The sequence below is a fragment of the Oncorhynchus mykiss genome, chromosome 8, assembly GCF_013265735.2.
Source record: "Oncorhynchus mykiss isolate Arlee chromosome 8, USDA_OmykA_1.1, whole genome shotgun sequence".
In the NCBI taxonomy this organism is placed as follows: Eukaryota; Metazoa; Chordata; class Actinopteri; order Salmoniformes; family Salmonidae; genus Oncorhynchus; species Oncorhynchus mykiss.
This window is the reverse complement of record NC_048572.1, coordinates 57130977-57151410: the sequence shown is the minus strand read 5'-3', so window position 1 is coordinate 57151410 and position 20434 is coordinate 57130977. Positions and strand designations below refer to the sequence as shown.

Here is a 20434-nt window from a genome sequence, read left to right as displayed (position 1 = left end):
TGATTGGAGTCAAAAGGAGTCGACTCCCACAACACAGATGCGCACACACACACCAGTGGAGGGAGGGGAGGACCATCCTCCTCAGTGAAATTTAATAAAAATAAAAATAGTGAAAACACAAAAAAAAGTTATCCTTTTTAGATAAAACTATACTAAATATATTAATATGTCACCAAATAATTGATTAAAACACACTGTTTTGCAATGAAGGTCTAAAGTAACTTCAGCACTCTCTGTGGTAGCACCAGGACAGCTAGTTTCTGTCCTCCTCTGGGTACATTGACTTCAATACAAAACCTAGGAGGCTCATAGGCCTCACTCCTTCCATAGATCTACATGGTAATTATGACCACTTCTGGAGGACGACCTCCAACCAATCAAAGCTTTTGCAGTATAAACTGACACGTTGTCCATCCAGTCATAGGATTAGGATCATGAACCTAGTGTATTGGGGTTGTGCTGCAAAGCAGTATTGCGGTGTTCTTATTTTAATTAATTTTTTATATTTAATGTATTTTGTTTATATTATACAACATTATCAAAACCTTACATCCCTACATCAAAAATGAAAATACTAAATACATATAAACTCAGCAAAAAAAGAAATGTCCTCTCACTGTCAACTGCGTTTATTTTCAGCAAACTTAACATGTGTAAATACTTGTATGAAAATAAGATTCAACAACTGAGACATAAACTGAACAAGTTCCACAGACGTGACTAACATAAATGTAATAATGTGTCCCTGAACAAAGGGGAGACGGGGGGGGTCAAAATCAGAAATAAGTCAGTATCTGTTGTGGCCCCATCTGTATTAAGTACTGCAGTGCATCTCCTCCTCATGGACTTCACCAGATTTGCCAGTTCTTGCTGTGAGATGTTACTCCACTCTTCCACCAAGGCACCTGCAAGTTCTCTGACATTTCTGGGGGGGAATGGCCCTAGCCCTCGCCCTCTGATCCAACAGGTCCCAGATGTGCACAATGGGATTGAGATCCGGGCTCTTCGCTGGCCATGGCAGAACACTGACATTCCTGTCTTGCAGGAAATCACGCACAGAACGAGCAGTATGGCTGGTGGCATTGTCATGCTGGAGGGTCATGTCAGGATGAGCTTGCAGAAAGGTTACCACGAGGGAGGAGGATGTCTTCCCTGTAACGCACAGCATTGAGATTGCCTGTAATGACAACAAGCTCAGTCCGATGATGCTGTGACACACTGCCCCAGTCCATGACGGATCCTGCACCTCCAAATCGATCCCGCTCCAGAGTATAGGCCTTGGTGTAACGCTCATTCCTTCGACAATAAATGCAAATCCGACCATCACCCTTGGTGAGACAAAACCTTGACTCGTCAGTGAAGAGCACTTTTGGCCAGTCCTATCTGGTCTAGCGAGGGAGGGTTTGTGCCCATAGGCGACGTTGCCGCTGATGTCTGGTGAGGACCTGCCTTACAACAGGCCTACAAGCCCTCAGTCCAGCCTCTCTCAGCCTATTGCGGACAGTCTGAGCACTGATGGAGGGATTGTGTGGTGTAATTCAGGCAGTTGTTGTTGCCATCCTGTACCTCTCCCACAGGTGTGATGTTAAGATGTTTTTTCTTCTAGATCGTGATGTTCAGATGTACCAATCCTGTGCAGGTGTTGATACACGTGGTCTGCCACGATCAGCTGTCCGTCCTGTCTTAGGCATCTCACAGTATGGACATTGCAATGTATTGCCCTGGCCACATCTGCAGTCCTCATGCCTCCTTGCAGTATGCCTAAGGCACGTTCATGCAGATGAGCAGGGACCCTGGGCATCTTTCTTTTGGTGTTTTTCAGGGTCAGTAGAAAGGCCTCTTTAGTGTCCTAGGTTTCCATAGCTGTGACCTTAATTGCCTACCGCCTGTAAGCTGTTAGTGTCTTAACGACCATTCCACAGGTGCATGTTCATTAATTGTTTACAGTTCATTGAACAAGCATTGGAAACAGTGTTTAAACCCTTTACAATGAAGATCTGTGAAGTTATTTGGATTTTTACAAATTCTTTGAAAGACAGGGTCCTGAAAAAGGAACATATCTTTTTTTGCAGAGTTTATAAATGATTGGAGACAGGCGCAGGAATACGTAATAGGGGTTTTTAATACTCCACCCAAATATACAACATGCCATGAAAGGCACGGGGAGAAGCCCAAAACAAACACGTATACAAAAACACAGGGATGTAACCCAAACAAAAGAGCGAGGTTAAACCTCTAATAAATACACGGGACGAGACCCGTAATAACAATACACGGGATGAGACCCGAAATAACAAGTGCACAATACACGCAGCATGAAAGCTGAAACCACAGGTAGTCAGTCACAAGACCAACTGACATAGGAACAATAACTTGCCAGACAATGGTGCAGGTGTGCATAATGAGACAGTTCAGTGACGCCTAGAGGCCGGTGACATAGAACTCCGGAACTAGTGCACAGAATGAGCATCATTGCCGGGGGAATCTGACAGTACCCCCCCCCCCCCCCCCCCCCCCCCCCCCACGGGAATCAAGGAAATGCAACAGATTTTCCAACTGTCCTTATTCCACTTGTTATGTCCTGGTTAGTAATTTCTCAATACTTAGGATATAATTCATTATTAGTTGTACATAGATTGCATGAACATTGACTGAATTGAAACTGACATACTGGAGAATTCGGATGCACTTGTTATTTTACAAGACTAAAGGTGAAATGTATGTTTACCTGTATTGTGGTTACACGTTCACTTTTTCTCAGACACACCTCTCCTCCACTCCTCTCTGTACATCAGAGCTCCAGTGCCCTGCCCTCTCTCTCTTTATGGCCATGTCTGAAGCTCTTCTACTACTTCTAGGCTTTGAGTAGTCCCTGTATCGGTCTGCAGTTGTGCCAAAAAGACATGCTCTTGTTGTTCTCTTACAGATTGCACATTCATTTTTACACGCACACACCTTTTTCAATTGTTTTTATTTTTTGTAACCTTTTTACAACACATGTAACTGTAATGTTCTTTCCTGTACTTGAATAGTGATTCATTCTAATGTTTTCATAGTCAGTTGTTAAATGTGTTTATTAATATCTTATTTAGACTTAATTTTCTTATTTCTTCCTTACACCTTTGCAGATCTACGACCAGATGAAAGTAAAAACACTCTTCCTAATTGTTTTTTTTCCACCTGTATTTTGTCAGACCTGTGAAGATGGTGGTAAACTGTACTATTTGGATGGACCCTAGGTTACCCTTTCCACACTGTTATCATACTAACTGTGCGCCGTATAATGAAGAGAGACAAGGAGAAAAAATAATCTGGGGGGGAAAAAATGCTATTTTATGGACAATGGAGGATGGTTCTTAAAATAACCTTGGTGTTAGGGGGCTCCTAAGAGCCGTTTCACTCCACGGCATACTGCCATGGGACTTCACCTGCTGGCGATGAGAAGTTAGGTGGTCAGCTTCTCCCTCACCTGGAGTGTCTGTCTGGGGGTGTTGTTGGCACCTGCCCTGGTGACATCAGGAAGGGAACCATTTGGAGTGCCCGTCTTCATCCGGAGCGGCTACTGGAATGACCTCTGCAGGTAGTTGTGGAGAACACATGTGGCCTTCACACAGGCATCGACATTTGAGGAGCTGAGACCAAGTCCTGCCTCTCCCATCGCCTCATTGGTTTATAGAAGCAGGTACCCACGTACCATCTCCTCTTTGGTTATACGCACGTGGATGACTGAAGATGAGCTAGGTCAGTGGCAGTAATGCACCTAATTTATGAAAGCTGCCAATTGCAATAGAGTCAAGAAAAGAAAAAGCCTGGAAGGCTTTTTTGTGTTGATTAATTGTTGGAGTAGAGGACCTTGTGCATTTCAGGTAAAATAACAACTCAATGTTTACATCCCAGGACAAATTAGCTAGCAACAGCAAGCTAGCTAAATAGGACAAATTAGCTAGTAAGTGCAAGCTAGCTAGCTAAATTGCCAAAAATGTTTCATGCTTTTCGACCTGTCCCCAAATTAATATAATTGGTTCAGAGTTTGTTTTGATATTTTAACCTGCGTGTCTTGATCGCCTTTGGTGTGGGGGGACAAAATATATTTTTGCATGAAGCTGGTTTGGGTTCTATGTTAGGGTCGGTAATACTGTCACATGGTATCAATGATTAGAGACAGGAGCAAGAATACCTAATATGGGGTTTTAATACTCCACCCAAAAATACAACATGCCATGAAAGGCACAGGGGGAAGCCCAAAACAAACAAGCATACAAAAACACAGGGATGTAACCCAAACAAAAGAGGGAGGTAACCTTTAATAAATACACGTGACACAATACACACAGCACAAAAGTTGAAACCACAATGTACAGGTACTCACAAGACCAAGGGCACAATAACCACCAATGGTGAACAGAGGGCACTAAATATACAATTACTATTCGGGGGTGGGGACCAGGTGTGCGTAATGAGACAGTTCAGTGAAGCTTAGATGCCGGTGACTAGAACTCCAGAACTGGTGCACGGAATGAGAAGTAGTACCGGGGAAATCAGTGACAGCTTGCAGAGGTAATTGCAAGTTATGATGCTTTACTTGTTGAACATATAGAACTTTGTACTGTCTTTTCTGGGATGTCAAAATCAATTCAGAATTATTTGATAGCTTCCATCTCATCATCCATCAAAAGTTAGATTAAAGAGAGAGGTTGACGCAGCGCATTTTTTCCTCCGGTATTTATTTAGCAAAGATGATAACACAATCACTCTGGACAGAAAGAAGCAAAAACTCATTGCATAAGTGTTGCAGCAGCCTAGTCTACACCTAAATGTTAGAGATCTGACATGCTATATGGTATGAAAACGAGACAATTTTTCAGTCTGATCAACTGTAGGCTACCAATAAGAGCATGTGCATACAGCCTATGTGCACTGTCCGTTTGGTCAGGGTGACTAATTGGTAACTTTATGTATTTCTAGTCCATTTGTGTGTCAGGAGAAAATGTGATTGTGATCCAATTTGGTTTATATTCAAAATTGGGTTGACGGTGCTGTCTATTCATTTAATCCAAAATTATTAACTGGAATTAATCAATCAACATACGTGATGACAGATGTGAGTACATTTTTTACAAGGCCGACAGTTGCATATGCCTGCATGATGCAAACATACATAAAGCAGGCAATATAACTCACAGGGCTGAGCTTATCAGTTGTCTCTGTGTAGCAGAAATCCCCCTCCTAATCTAGTCTAAATATAATTTATATGAACAAGAATAAGGTTGCTGCAGTTTGACAGAGGACTGACATGAGCATGATGCTGCCTATAAAATGCCTATTTTGTGTGAATATAGGTGTTGTGTAGGAACTAGAATATTTCAGTGATATTTCTGCTGTGTGCAGTCTTGACGGATCCAATGGGATGATGTGCCTTCGCTGATAAATGTATTATTTGCCATGTTAGGCTGTAGCCCTATTCGGACCGGTATTACTAGAGACGTTGGTTTTGTCATTATTATCCAAGCTATTATTCAAGCATGTGCGTTATTCCAGGGGACGATTCACACACGATTCGTAATTCTTATTTTTTTATTATTAATTTAATTGACTCTTATGACGGACTTTATTGCATCCGTGAAGATATGTCAACGTCATTTCTAGACGATAATAGGCTACACACTGACAACTCGCGCTTGGCTGCCAAATGTATAGGTCTCCATTATACTTAAATTGATTAAGTGTGATCATAATTATTTTAGCTATCCATCCATGGTATACGTCCTTCCTGATAGCAATGCCCTACATCCTGATGATTTGAGCTGCTGAACAGTGGCGGTTCAAGACCATTTCAACTGGGAGGGCCAAGCTGGGGTCAGTTGTACTGTTACGGGGCCAGTTACATTAGACGTTATTGTTGTCATTGTTTTCTTCACTGGTATTTCTTTAAAATACCATGTTCATAATCATCATCGTTGCCACTGTCTAATAATGGATGTAAAATAAAACGATAAGAAACAGTTTGACAATCATTAAAATGATTTCATACTCCACATTTAGGGGGTCCAAAATTGTTGTCACATGGGCACTGGGGTTGGTGCGAAAACATACAGGAAGGTGCTCTCCAGGAACAGGGTTGGAGAACCCTGACCTAGGTCAACAGCCAGCCAGGGTTTCATTAAATAAACTATAGGCAATACTTTTTTATTGCGAAAAACAGCATTGCGATAGCCTATAGCCTACATCTTCTGATTACCGATACACGGTTCTGTTGTGCTGCCTGGTGGCCGACATGCCTACCTATGCCCCTCTATCTCTCTTTCTTTGCTGTGAAATATGTTTGTTCTCGAAATAGACCACGGAGAAAAGTTTCCTCCGTTGCAAAAATACAGAAATGTAGGAGTAGATCGAAGCTTGACATCCAGTAATGGGAGTCGACGGACTCCACACCATATAGCAGGTAATCAAACCAAGATTAAGTTTGTCATAAATTCTGAGTGCATTTCACATTGCTCTTGGGTTATAATCGTATTATAATGCTTGCATGCATGTTGTTTTACAGAGTCAGCCATAATAGTACGGCTTCAGATTGAACAATAAGACGATATTAGATGCCAACAATAAATCGGTGTCTGATGCTGGTTAGCTAGCATGCTAGCTAGCCGACTGCTACATCTGAAATAATAGATTACAACAATTTCACCCCAGTTTAATCTTAGCGACTGTTTTAAACAACAGTCCAAACAACATGTATTATTAAATGTATAGGAAAATCACTACGGAATCATAGTCTCATGATTGAAGACTCCTGCATCTTTGGTGCTAACATTAACAACGCTAGCTAAGTAGCTAACCCTGTTGCCTCTGTATTAGTGTTTTCAAAAATTATCTGCCAAATACAGCCTTAGCTACTGTCCAAGCAACCAGCAGCCAACAACACTGTAGGCATATTGGAACTAATACAACAAATGAATTTTACAAGTCATTTACTACGAAAATATAGGCTCGCTCGCCTGTAGTCTTAAACCCCGGAAATAAGTTACATCTGGTCTGTTCAGCCATCCCTATGGGGAAAGAATAGGGTTCCGGGAATAAACACCGAAAATAAAGTCAGAGGTTAACACGGGCTTTTTTAAATATACGTTTTGTTCTGAGATAAGAGGTCAGTTAACACGAACGTTATGAATTAAGAAGCCTTTATGGGGTTTGTTTTTAGTACTACATAAATTCTTCAAAATTCACAAAGTGAAGTTAGCTGATGAAGATTATCAGATAGAACACAACATATAAAATCTGCTAAACCTAATTTTCTGCGTTAATCCATGGGCTATGTCCAACGAACGATGGCGGAGTTAGTACCTACTAAAAAGACACCATTACTATTTCTCTCTCTTTGGAAAGGGCGCACTGCAACGGCTGCCAAAGCTGCGACAGTGACGGTGGAAGTGGTTGTGCCGAATGGAATCATGGGAGTTTGAGCCTTGAACAACAAAAATTTTGTAGCAAGCCAACTATAAATATCATACTATAGGTTTTTGAGCGTCTATTTAAAAATGTTATTTGAAGACAACCAGAGCAACATGTAGCAGGGAGTTCCAATATGATCAGAAATCTATAGACAGGTTATATAAATAGCTGAAAATGACTGTCCATAATTTACTTTCTTAGTTATCTCAGGGATTCTACTTGAAAACGTCACAGAGAAGCAATATCTGGTTTTTGCTCGCGACTAAACAGTCAATAAACATGAAAACTACACTAAAACTGTGTAGGACATCACTAAATAAGTCATAATAACAACCCAAATGTTAAGTGGTGAAGTTGCCCTTCAAAGGTCCAAAGCAGCCATTTTATCTCAAGATCAAATCATTTATATTTCTCAAACACATCTTAAAAATAACTACTCAAGTACTGTGATTGTTTTCAATTAAAATGGTAAAAAATAAACAAATTGCTTCTTATTAACAAAGCAATTTCTCAAGCAATAATTTTGGTAGCTGTGTCACTATGTGGTCTGAGTGGAGAGAAAACTAAAAACTAGCTGTTATTGGCAGAGGTTTGGAACTCTTTCTTAGTGATGTCACCAGGCAGACCAAAACTCCATCTCACCAAAACAGGCTGAATTTCAGGCAGGCTATTCAAACAGCTCTTACATTAAAAGGGCATTATCATTTTCACAATTTCACAGTATTATTCCAACTCCATAGCGTGGAAATTCACTGAGTATATAAAACATTAAACACCTACTCTTTCCATGACAGACTGACCAGGTGAAAGCTGTGATCCCTTTGAACGGGGTATGGTAGTAGGTGCCAGGTGCACCGGTTTGTGTCAAGAACTGCATCACTGCTGGGTTTTTCCACACTCAACAGTTTCCCGTGTGTATCAAGAATGGTCACCACCCAAAGGACATCAAGCCAATTTGACAACTGTGGGAAGCATTGGAGTCAACATGGGCCCGCATCCCTGTGGGACTCTTTTGACACCTTGTAGAGCATGCCCTGACAAATTCAGGCTGTTCTGAGGGCAAAAGGAGGGCATAAAACTCAATATTAGAAAGGTGTTCCTAATGTGTGGTATATATAAAACACAAGCAAATCACATTGACAACACCGGACCTTTAAAGGGTACCTTAGTGAAGTGTTATCATGCATGGGATGGCGGACTAACTATGCCCATGTCAAGGTATTCCAATAAACAGTTACACAATGATAAACGACACCATGGTGTTGTCCCAAACCTTTATTGCAGCCCTCGAACAGAACATTTACAGCACGTGTCAAACTCATTCCACGGAGGGCTGAGTGTCTGCGGATTTTCGCTCCTCCCTGGGTGTCTAGGTCCTCATTGAAAGAAAAAAAAAAAAAAAACCCGCAGACACTAGGTCCTGCATGGAATGAGTTCGACACCCCTGATTTATAGAAACTGTGACAGCCGTCCAACTCTGCATACAGAATGCATTTTCACAATAATTTAAAAACCTGTTAGCCTATACAGCTGGATACTATGTTTACCTCTATGTATAACATGTTTTTGTGTGTAAACCCCTGTTCATATGTGAACTGCAATAAAAAATAAACACTGAGATTGTAGTGATGTTTTCGGTTACTGCTGGTTGTGGAATGTCTTTCCCTTGGAGTACAGTCCATTCTGAGCAGAAGAGCCTCAACTGTCACATATGGCTTTGAAAAAAGTGAAGCACTTTTTATTTATTTAAATTTTCATAATTAAAAAGGTCTGATCCTAAAAAAGTGTATTTTTATTTAAAAATCTAGAACAGATCTATCTTGTAAAGTTTTGTATAATGTAAAATTAACACCACGTTAAAAATTCACATTGACTTCAAAAGTGTTAGGTAATAGAAAAAGACCCACTAGTGTTATAGAAAAAAGACAATAAGTCCTAAGAACTAGATTGCAACCACTTGTTTTCGTGTACATCGAAACAAACCGTTATTTGGTTTCCTCAGAGAAGATTTGCATTGCAGCATTCCCTACAGTCCATCACCTTATCACCATTATCTCATCCAGCAGGCCCCTTATTACCACAATGTACAGAAAACTTCTACAATGGAAAAATGTCAAACAAAAACACACTCATCTGAATTCACAGAAACATTACATCGTTGGAGGAACACAAACTAAGCACACGACTGAGTTTCCTTGAAAAAAATGAAATCATTTTTTTTCCCTTCACCGTACAGCCTTAAGTTCAAAGCATGAGCTAGCATCATCCTTGTAGTAAAAACAAACCATGACAACATCATTAACGACAACATCAAAATTAAATACTAGCACAAGTCGAGTTAGATGTCGCTAGGACAGAGTGAGCAGGTTACACTCAAGTTCCCTTCTAGATGCACAACAGTGTTTCTCTTTGAACAGTTGGTTTGGGGGGGTCACGCACTGAAACACATGCAGAGGGACAAAAAGAGGTGGTCCGGGTGTCTGCTAAATCAGCAACAATTACAGACATTCAAAAACCTTTGTTCCAAATGAAGCACTTACCCTGGGCTTGAGCCAGTTAATATACAAGTGAAAGTGGAACTGTACATTTAGAGAGAAAGGGAACAAACGTTTATGAACATTACTGCCGCAGACTTTAAATATATATATATATATATATATTTTTTTACAGTTTACGTGTACTGACTGATGAATTTCGAATAATCATGTTCCTGTTGGACCACGTGTGTGCGTGTGGAGAGCAGATCTATTGGAGGACCTGGGACACTGCACAGCAGCCTGTTTTATCAGGAGACTGGGTTGGGTCAGACCATTAACCCATAACAGCTACGCCCACACTGAGCTGCACCTAAGAGTTACTACCAGACTCTGAGACATGCCCTTCCTTCGTCTCCAGGTAAAAATCAGTTTTTCCCAGAACAAATGGCATATGCCAACATTTCTCCCATTTGGAGAGTTTACATCCAACCCAAATACAGTAAAAATTTTTTTTAAAAAAGACCACAAAATAAATAAAATAGTAAAAAAATGGACACAAGCCTGGCTTGGGGATAACTCATTGTGTTCCGTTAGATGTTCACCGTTCTGGCTGGAGGTATGAGTAAGTCAAAAACACTTTCAGTATTAAAGAAGTAACAGTGAGAGCAAGGTACTAGGAGTTTGAACAAACAAAACTGAAATTGAAATGAGTCTCAAACGCATCTTAATTAATGAGAACTACGGCTCATAGGATTGTTTTATAGACATACAGTCTATAAAATGCACACACGCAAACATACACTATATATACAAAAGTATGTGGACACCCCTTCAAATTAGTGGATTCAGCTATTTCAGCCACTGCCGTTGCTGGCAGGTTAATAAAAATTGAGCACAAAGCCATGCAATCTCCATAAACAAACATTGGAAGTAGAATGGTCTTACTGAACAGCTCAATGACTTTAAACGTGGCACCATCATAGGATGCCACCTTTCCAACAAGTCAGTCAAATTTCTGCCCTGCTAGAGCTGCCCCAGCTGTCAGCACAATAACTGTTCGTCCGGAGCTTCATGAAATGGGTTTCCATGGCCGAGCAGCCACATACAAGCCTAAGATCACCATACGCGATGACAAGCTTTGGCTGGAGTGGTGTAAAGCGGACCGCCATTGGACTCTGGAGCAGTGGAAACGCGTTCTCTGGAGTGATGAATCATGCTTCACCATCTGGCAGTCCAAAGGATGAATCTGGGTTTATTGGATGCCTGGAGAACGCTACCTGCCCCAATGCATAGTGCTAACTGTGAAGTTTGGTGGAGGAGGAATAATGGTCTGGGGCTGTTTTTATTGGTTCGGGCTAGGCTCCTTAGTTCCAGTGAAGGGAAATCATAATGGTACAGCATACAATGAAATTCTAGCAGATTCTGTGCTTTAACTTTGTGACAGCAGTTTGGGGAAGGCCCTTTCCTGTTTCAGTATGACAATGCCCCCATGCACAAAGCAAGGTCCATTTAGAAATGGTTTGTCGAGATCAGTGTGGAACAACTTGACTGGCCTGTACAGAGCCCTGACCTCAACCCCATCGAAAACCTTTGGGATGAATTGGAACACCGACTGCGAGGCAGGCCTAATCGCCCAACATCAGTGCTCAACCTCACAAATGTTCTTGTGGCTGAATGGAAGAATGTCCCCGCAGCAATGTTCCAACATCTAGTAGAAAAGCCTTCCCAGAAGAGTGAAGTGGCGGCTGTTATAGCAGCAAAGGGGAGACCAACTCCATATTAATGCCCATGATTTTGGAATGATATGTTCGACAAGCAGGTGTTCACATACTTTTGGTCATGTAGTGTACATCTATACACATTCTCAGTCATACACATATGGAAGCTCACACACTCACCCTACATCACCAGACTTGTCTGTTCACCTGTCAGCATAACTTTGCCCTAGATATGCAACATCTTGACATGTAGACTCAATACATACTGGTAATACAAAACTGCAGCTTTGCATCTTCACATTTAACAAAAAACTGAACTCGGCTCAGACGTGAAGTTCTTTGACTAGCAACATGTACCTCTGCTTGCTATACACAGGAAATGGAAAACAAACTACATTCCATTAGCGAAAAGCTACCCTCCCATTAACTACCTACATCTGTAAGAGAAATTAATTGATACTTGTCATTATAAGAAAAAAAAAGGAAAAAAAATATATAGGGTAAATGAAAAAAATCTAACAAGTTCTGGAAGTGAGAAAAACAAGTTTCTGGGTGTGCGAGTGAGAAATAGGACAAATAGGAGAGAGTGTTGAAGGCCGTGATGGCGCTTTTCATTCTCTGGAGGTGGGAAAGCACGACTGCATGCGCTCAGTGGGATGCGATGTGGGCTGGTCCTCAATCAGTCTTACCGCGCTGAGACCGCAGGCTCTGCGTTTCTATGGAAAGAAGATACTGACCTCACTAAGTGACAGTGATGGAATAAAAAAGCAGTTACCATTCAATTTAATTCATAATACAATTACATCATGTAGAAAAAAAATATTTTGACAACATAACACTTTACACGATTGATACATCATATAATAAAGAATTCACCACACAATCTAACAGACAAAAACAGGATGGAGGCCTTCTATTTCAGTTGTAGTCACATCACAAGTCATTTAACAAAAATCCTCAAACAATATCAAGATATGGAAAATGCATGGAATGACTAGTTGACTAGTTAGTCGACTCCTGTGAGAGCCATTTCATAAGCTGTCTTTCATAAACCAGCCTCAAGGGGGAGCTATAGCATACTCTACAAATAGCTTCACTGGCCTTCATTACTCACCACAAGGGAGAGTTAAGTCTACCTACCTTGATAGGATTAATCCACAGACTACATGTGGCCTACACATATTAGAGCACACGCTACCTACTAATCACGTGTGTCCTCACTGGCATGGGCTTCAAAGTCAGGAATATCTTATTGTACGACATACAAAGAAAGACCGCCTATTTGTGTCTGCTGTGGATACATGCCCACAGGTCAGCTTCACTGAGAAAGCTGGGCTTCTTAGATGGCATGAAACCATACTGCTGGTTAATAGCCAAAGTGCAAACTATCTATTAAACAATGATTATGGACTAATTACAGTAGGCCTGCATTCAGCTGTGAAATGTCGATTCTATGAAATTAGGATTCTGAACTTGTTGAATGTCTGATTCTAAACGTCCTGCTGTGCAGTCATACAATCGAGTAAAAAGGAATGAGAAGATGCAATTGCGTTATGACAAGTTTTAAAGTGTACCTGTTGGCTCATCTTCCATCTGTTCTTCTGCCTGGGAAAGCTCTTCTGTTGAAACGAAACAAGTCAAAGTTAGAATAAAAATGCTTCAACACACATGCTTTTTACTGGACATGCTTTCAGAGAACAGGGTCAATGACCACCATGAAAGCTTATGCAGGAGAACTGTTCATAGTAATAACATTGGACTGGAGTTAAAATAATCTTATCACCAACCTATCAACTCCTCCAGCTCATCTACTTCAGCTGCTTCCTCTGCAACAGAAAACCAGCAGTTGCAGTTAGTTAAAACGGAGAGAGAGAGAGGAGGCACTGAAGAATGACATCTGAATATTATTGCCCTCAACTGAGTGGAGGTACACGTACATAAAATCACACTCGACACGTACCTGCAAACTCTTCCCGAAGAGCTTCCTCCTGTTGAGTTTCTTCTGACTCAGCTTCTGATTCGGCTTCTTCTGTTTGTTCTGAATCTTCTGCTGCTGTTTCTTCTACCAGCTCTTCTGTGGAGCAAAGGAACAAGTTGTATTAGAACACTGTTTTTCAAAAGACAATGAATGACAGCCTCACATTGAGAATTGACAAATTCATCCACAAAATGAGCAGAGAGACTTAAGTTTCAAGTTTTATTAGTCGTATGCACGGGATACGCATGGTATACATCATCCAACGATATGCTTACTTGCAGGTTCCTTCTCCACAATGCAAAAACAATAAGAAATAATACAAAATGAGGTGACATGAGCAACACAAAAAGCAGATAGGAGAGACAGAAAAGTGAGTGCCCTATCCACTACCCCAAGATTAGATGGGAAACTGCCCGACCTCTCTACAAACATGTAGCTACTCTTATCAGAAAATACAATGTGTGCATGCACTTCTGCAATGCAGCACCTGGTGTTCAACTGTGCTCGTTTTAAACTGTGTGAAGACAAACACCTCATCAGCAAAAACCGAGCCTTGAGAGGATTTTCTTTCAATAATTTCTGGACCCAGATTAAGCCTACCCCTGGAGTAAGCCTACCCCTGGACTAAAAACATTTTGTTCTGTTCTGGATAATTTTTCCTTACCCTCCTCTGTTGCTGGCTCCTCCTCTGCCTCTTCCTCCTCCTCCTCAACTGGTGCAGCCTCTTCTTCTGCGGGGGCAGCCTCTTCCTCAACAGCGACTTCCTCCTCAACTGATGCAGCAACTTCCTCCTCAGCGGCCTCCTCCTCAACAGCTTCTTCTGTGGGTGAATCCACTTCCTCAACCGGGGCAGCCTCTTCAGCAACCTCCTCCTCAACTGGTGCGGCTTCCTCCTCAATGGCGGCGACTTCCTCCTCGACTTGGGCGGCTTCCTCTACCTTTTCAACGGGGGCAGCCTCCTCCTCCTCCTCGGCTGGGGCGGCCTCCTCCTCCTCCTCGGCTGGGGCGGCCTCCTCCTCCTCCTCGACTGGGGCGGCATCCTCCTCCTCCTCGACTGGGGCGGCCTCCTCCTCCTCCTCGACTGGGGCGGCCTCCTCCTCCTCCTCGACTGGGGCGGCCTCCTCCTCCTCCTCGACTGGGGCGGCTTCCTCCTCCTCCTCGACTGGGGCGGCTTCCTCCTCCTCCTCGACTGGGGCGGCTTCCTCCTCCTCCTCGACTGGGGCGGCTTCCTCCTCCTCCTCGACTGGGGCGGCTTCTTCCTCCTCCTCGACTGGGGCGGCTTCTTCCTCCTCCTCGACTGGGGCGACCTCCTCCTCCTCGACTGGGGCGACCTCCTCCTCCTCCGGAACCGCAGAATCTTCCTCAATGATTTCAGGCTCATCCACCTCAGGCTCTTCTTCCTCCTCCAGAACCTCAGGCTCTTCCTCCTCCAGAACCTCAGGCTCTTCCTCAATGATTTCAGGCTCATCCACCTCAGGCTCTTCTTCCTCCTCCAGAACCTCAGGCTCTTCCTCAATGATTTCAGGCTCATCCACCTCTGGCTCTTCTTCCTCCTCCAGAACCTCAGGCTCTTCCTCAATGATTTCAGGTTCATCCACCTCAGGCTCTTCTTCCTCCTCAACCACCTCAGGTTCTTCCACAACCTCAGGCTCTGTAAGGAAGTGAAAGCATTATAAAACTTAGCTGATAACTGAAAATGACACTGGGTGATACATGTCTATGATATTGGCTGACTTTTTCCTTAAAAAAAATGACAATTTCAATGTCTTCTTCAAGCTTACAGACCTGGTAGGGGAGCAACAACTTCCTCTGCTTCTGTGGCCTCGATCACTTCTTCAACAACGGGTTCTGGTGCGGCTAAAGCAAAGGGACGCGGGGAAAGAGATAAGAGGGGTAGAGGGGAACAGTTAAGACCATCTTGATCGCAGCTGATCCTTTTACTTAAACTACGGCCTTATCTGGCATACTTCATCATTTTCTTCTCGCACAGAACGTTCCAAATATCTTACGGTACATATAAGAAAGTGCACTAACTTTATGAGGTGACTTTCCATGGTGTGTCAATAATGAAAAAAAAAAGCGTATGCTCCTTCAAATATAGATTTCTAAACCATGGTAGGTACAGTGGGGCAAAAAAGTATTTAGTCAGCCACCAATTGTGCAAGTTCTCCCACTTAAAAAGATGAGATAGGCCTGTAATTTTCATCATAGGTACACTTCAACTATGACAGACAAAATGAGGGAAAAAAATCCAGAAAATCACATTGTAGGATTTTTAATGAATTTATTTGCAAATTATGGTGGAAAATAAGTATTTGGTCAATAACAAAAGTTTATCTCAATACCCTTTGTTGGCAATGACAGAGGTCAAACGTTTTCTGTATGTCTTCACAAGGTTTTCACACAATGTTGCTGGTATTTTAGCCCATTCCTCCATGCAGATCTCCTCTAGAGCAGTGATGTTTTGGGGCTGTAGCTGGGAAACACGGACTTTCAACTCCCTCCAAAGATTTTCTATGGGGTTGAGATCTGGAGACTGGCTAGGCCACTCCAGGACCTTGAAATGCTTCTTACGAAGCCACTCCTTCGTAGCCTGGGCGGTGTGTTCGGGATCATTGTCATGCTGAAAGACCCAGCCACGTTTCATCTTCAATGCCCTTGCTGATGGAAGGAGGTTTTCACTCAAAATCTCACGATTACATGGCTCCATTCATTCTTTCCTTTACACGGATCAGTCGTCCTGGTCCCTTTGCAGAAAAACAGCCCCAAAGCATGATGTTTCCACCCCCATGCTTCACAGTAGGTATGGTGTTTTTTGGATGCAACTCCGCATTCTTTGTCCTCCAAACACGACGAGTTCAAGTTTTTACCAAAAAGTTATATTTTGGTTTCATCTGACCATATGACATTCTCCCAATCTTCTTCTGGATCATCCAAATGCTCTCTAGCAAACTTCAGACGGGCCTGGACATGTACTGGCTTAAGCAGGGGGACACGTCTGGCACTGCAGGATTTGAGTCCCTGGAGGCGTAGTGTGTTACTGATGGTAGGCTTTGTTACTTTGGTCCCAGCTCTCTGCAGGTCATTCACTAGGTCCCCGTGTGGTTCTGGGATTTTTGCTCACCGTTCTTGTGATCATTTTGACCCCATGGGGTGAGATCTTGTGTGGAGCCCCAGATCGAGGGAGATTATCAGTGGTCTTGTATGTCTTCCATTTCCTAATAATTGCTCCCACAGTTGATTTCTTCAAACCAAGCTGCTTACCTATTTCAGATTCAGTCTTCCCAGCCTGGTGCAGGTCTACAATTTTGTTTCTGGTGTCCTTTGACAGCTCTTTGGTCTTGGCCATAGTGGAGTTTGGAGTGTGACTGTTTGAGGTTGTGGACAGGTGTCTTTTATACTGATAACAAGTTCAAACAGGTGCCATTAATACAGGTAACGAGCGGAGGACGGAGGAGCCTCTTAAAGAAGAAGTTACAGGTCTGTGAGAGCCAGAAATATTGCTTGTTTGTAGGTGACCAAATACTAATTTTCCACCATAATTTGCAAATAAATTCATAAAAAATCCTACAATGTGATTTTCTGGGTTTTTTTCTCCTAATTTTGTCTGTCATAGTTGAAGTGTACCTATGATGAAAATTACAGGGCTCTCATCTTTTTAAGTGGGAGAACTTGCACAATTGGTGGCTGACTAAATACTTTTTTTGCCCCACTGTATATGTATGTAACATTACTTTGTATAATGTGACAACAGGTATTGGTGTCTTGTTGACCGTAGGTGTAAACATGTGGTGTACATGTCGTGCAGGTTTTACACAACAACTTGCGGGAAGACCAGCTTATCAGAGCCAATGGTTAAAAGGGTAGAGAATGGCTCACGTATAGAGCCTACAGGTGGCAGACATGAAATCAATACAGTTTACATGTACGAGTTTAATGGTTAACTCTTGACTTAGATAGTCGTAGCAGCACCATGTGAGTGTCTGGTGGAGGACACAGTTCTACTGAGGGTAAAGGCTTCAAAAAAGACCCATTAAGGCCCACACATACTATGATTTTAGCCGTCTTACGCCACGACTCTGCTGTCCCGGGAAATGTCCACGTTGTGGGGAAAATTCTTAGGGCGTAAACAATTGGTTGGACATCCTGGCTCGTTCTGGGTGACAGGGTCTAGGTCTGCCGACTAAGTACCACCACGTGCGGCCTTAGGCGCCGACAAAGTTCTGTCAGTGTCTTTATCGTGTAGTGTGCGGCTGGTGTTTACGAGATGATCCTGGTGACTGACCAATAGGCACACAGAGTATGCACACCATAATATTATTGTGGATAGCCATATTCCTGTCACGGTTAGATTTAAACATTGACGTGCTTTGCAAGGAGAACGATTTCCCTTAATAAACTTGTTTACATGACATCTGAAAATCAGGCCACTTGACGGGATTTTGATAAACGAACAAAATCGGCAATCAAAATAAACGTTCTACCACAGCGACCGTCTTATTTTTTGGGACGTCTATTTGATTCCGAGTTCAGACAAAGTTTGGATGCGAAAACTATTTCTAAGATGCATACTTTCAGTTTTTCCCGAACTCATTCCACTAGTGCATAAGCATAGAGGGAGGCTTGCGCTGCTGGCACACGCTCCGATCAAACACACCGCTGCAGTTGACGTAGCCTACGTCGACTGACAGCCTCGCAAGCCAATCGCAGAATGTGACAAATGAACTGAAGCAAATCGTACAATCTGGCCAGGTTGACGTCAAGATTTTTAAAATTCGGTAACGTCACACAGTGCGGCATCTAATAATCGTAAAAGACGGAATCCGACGTACATTGCGGGAAGGCCTTAACAGCTCGTGACGTTGTAGATGGATGCTGTTTTGTCTAGTCAAGCCCACAGTTCAAATTCAATGACAATAGTGATGAATAACTTGCATGTTTAAGCAATTAGGATACTGCATAAACATCTGACAAAGGGATGTTGAATGGAATTGTAATGAGGAAATTAAGTAGTAGGCTATGTTTGAGTATTTCAAAGAAATAACCACTGGTCACATTCTACAGTGTAGAAGATGCCTTTGTTGTATCCAGTACGGTGCTACTGGAGCCTTCTCCTGTGTCTGTGGTTATAGTGTGCGTGTTTCATTACACACATTTCCTCTCATGACCTTTACCATCTACCACAGTTACGGTGTGTGTGTGTGTGTGTACATGTGTAGACCAGCAGGAGTTCTACCTTCTTCCACAGGTGTTGCAGGAGCCTCCTCTGGTGCTGCATCTCTGGTAATGACGACGGTAGCCTTCTCTTTCAGCCCTGAGGGTTTTACAAGTGACGCAGGGGGATGAGGATGACATGGCAACAGCTCTTGTTCAGGAGAAGTGCCTTTTCAGAGGCTACAACTCTGTATAATGTATACTGTATTTGGCATAGTAATATTAATGTAAACTCAGCAAAAAAAAGAAATGTCCCCTTTTCAGGACCCTGTCTTTCAAAGATAATTCGTAAAAATCCAAATAACTTCACAGATCAGCCTAGTTAAATAAAGGTAAAAAAAAATATATACACATTTTTTATGAACATGCACCTGTGGAACGGTCGTTAAGACACTAACAGCTTACAGACGGTAGGCAATTAAGGTCACAGTTATGAAAACTTAGGACACTAAAGAGGCTTTTCTACTGACTCTGAAAAACACCAAAAGAAAGATGCCCAGAGTCCCTGCTCATCTGTGTGAACGTACCTTATGCATGCTGCAAGGTGGCATGAGGACTGCAGATGTGGCCAGGGAAATAAATTGAAATGTTTGTACTGTGAGACGTCTAAGACAGCGCTACAGGGAGACAGGACGGACAGCTGATCGTCCTCGCAGTGGCAGACCACGTGTAACAACACCTGCACAGGATCGGTACATCCGAACATCACACCTGCGGGACAGGTACAGGATGGCAACAACAACTGCCTGAGTTACACCAGGAACACACAATCCCTCCATCAGTGCTCAGACTGTCCTCAATAGGCTGAGAGAGGCTGGAGTGAGGGCTTGTAGGCTTGTTGTAAGGCAGGTCCTCACCAGACATCACCGGCAATAACGTTGCCTATGGGAACAAACCCACCGTCGCTGGACCAGACAGGACTAGCAAAAAGTGCTCTTCACTGACGAGTCACGGTTTTGTCTCACCAGGGGTGATGGTCGGATTTGCGTTTATCGTTGAAGGAATGAGCGTTACACCGAGGCCTGTACTCTGGAGCGGAGTCGATTTGGAGGTGGAGGGTACGTCATGGTCTGGGGCGGTATGTCACAGCATCATCGGACTGAGCTTGTTGTCATTGCGGACAATCTCAACGCTGTGCGTTACAGGGAAGACATCCTCCTCCCTCATGTGGTACCCTTCCTGCAGGCTCATCCTGACATGACCCTCCAGCATAACAATGCCACCAGACATACTGCTTGTTCTGTGTGTGATTTCCTGCAAGACAAGAATGTCAGTGTTCTGCCACGGCCAGCGAAGAGCCCGGATCTCAACCCCATTGAGCACGTCTGGGACCTGTTGGATCGGAGGGTGAGGGCTAGGGCCATTCCCCCAAGAAATGTCAGTTAACTTGCAGGTGCCTTGGTGGAAGAGTGGGGTAACATCTCAGAGCAAGAACTAGCAAATCTGGTGCAGTCCATGAGGAGGAGATGCACTGCAGTACTTAATGCAGCTAGTGACTTATTTTTGATTTTGACCCCCCCTTTGTTCAGGGACACATTATTCCATTTATGTTAGTCACATGTCGGTGGAACTTGTTCAGTTTATGCCTCAGTTGTTAT

General features: G+C 42.9%; 1 long non-coding RNA gene across 1 annotated transcript; it reads left to right on the top strand.

The window, feature by feature from the left end:
• Positions 1-5230: 5230 nt before the first annotated feature.
• LOC110530209 lies at positions 5231-10432 on the top strand. The gene is made up of 2 exons (XR_002474497.2): positions 5231-6442; positions 8244-10432. It is a non-coding gene; the product is annotated as an uncharacterized LOC110530209 (long non-coding RNA).
• The last annotated feature ends 10002 nt before the right edge of the window (positions 10433-20434 follow it).